The sequence below is a fragment of the Echinops telfairi genome, unplaced genomic scaffold, assembly GCF_000313985.2.
Source record: "Echinops telfairi isolate 266 unplaced genomic scaffold, ASM31398v2 ScPeMD7_1;HRSCAF=3_0, whole genome shotgun sequence".
NCBI lineage: Eukaryota > Metazoa > Chordata > Mammalia > Afrosoricida > Tenrecidae > Echinops > Echinops telfairi.
This window is the reverse complement of record NW_022103896.1, coordinates 69,172,369-69,173,777: the sequence shown is the minus strand read 5'-3', so window position 1 is coordinate 69,173,777 and position 1,409 is coordinate 69,172,369. Positions and strand designations below refer to the sequence as shown.

General features: G+C 42.9%; 1 non-coding gene across 1 annotated transcript; it reads left to right on the top strand.

Annotated features, from left to right (window-relative positions):
- The first annotated feature begins 567 nt into the window (after positions 1–567).
- On the top strand, positions 568–723 carry LOC115869057. Its single transcript, XR_004045968.1, has one exon. It is a non-coding gene; the product is annotated as a U1 spliceosomal RNA (small nuclear RNA).
- The last annotated feature ends 686 nt before the right edge of the window (positions 724–1,409 follow it).

Here is a 1,409-nt window from a genome sequence, read left to right as displayed (position 1 = left end):
CCCGAAAGTAAGACATCCCCCGAAAATAAGACCTCCCCAAAAATAAGCACCCCCAAAGCTACCGTGACTCTGGACCATAGTGGTGGGCACCCCCGCGAAGCTCCCTGTTGGCCGCAGCGCAGCCAGAGCAGACAGGAAGTGCGAGGTCTCTTTGAATAAAATAATAAACAATAAATGTGTACCATATTCTTCATGGAAAAATAAGACATCCCCTGAAAATAAGACCTAGCACATTTTTGGGAGCAAAAATTAATGTAAGAGACTGTCTTATTTTCGGGGAAACGGTAGTGGTGCTTAGTGAGGCACCCTGGGCTCCTAGTGGTTATACTTTGGGCTGTGATGCCAAAGGTCAACAGTTCGAAACTACCAGCCCCCTTACAGGAGAAGGTTGGGGCTTTTTACTCCCATAAGGAATTTACAGTCTTGGAAACTCAACAGGATTAGTTCAACCACGACATTTAGGCCCGTTCTGCATGGGGATCGACTAGATGCCAATGAATTTGAGGGATGCCAAGTGGCTGTTTAATCTCATTTAACCCTAACCACAGCTTTAAGAATTAGGCACTAATACTTACCTGGCAGGGGAGATACCATGATCAGGAAGGTGGGTTTCCCAGGCTTATCCATTGCACTCTAGATGTGCTGACCCCTTCGATTTCCCCAAATGTGGGAAACTCGACTGCATAATTTGTGGTAATGAGGGACTGCATTTGCTCACCCCTGTAAAAAAAAAAAAAAAAAGAATTAGGCACTAATAATCACCATTTTACATAAGAAGAGGCTTAAAGAATTTCCCAGATTACAGAGCTATGTGAAATATCTGGGTTTGGAGCCTTGTTCCTATCTGACTCATGACCAGCATTTGGCGTCCTGAGGGGACACTCACCAAAGGGTACCTTGCTGTCCCTGACAACTAGATCCATAGATGGGAGAGTTTTGTGCCCCAGATGTAAGGGACTTATTTTATTAAATGAAACCTTTTTTAAAGCTCTCCAGCCATTTGGCCCTAGTGTTTACCACTCCCCCATTAAAAATGTGTAAACGTATACTTTAATAGAAAATGTTCAGCTCTTAAATGACAGTTGTAGCCCCAAATGAGGTGTTCATCTTTCCAGCCCTTTTTTAAAAAAAAAATCATTTTACTGGAGACTCATACAGCTCTTATCACAATCCGTATATATATATATCAATTATATAAAGCACATTTGTACATTCGTTACACTCATCATTTTCAAAACATTTGCTCTCCACGTAAACCCCTGGCATCAGCTCCTCATTCCCTACCTCTCCCTCCCTGCTCCCCTCTCCCTCAAGAACCCTTGATAATTTATAAATTATTATTTTGTCATATCTTACACTGTCGGATGTCTCCCTTCACCCACTTTTCTGTTGTCCATCCCCCAGGGAGG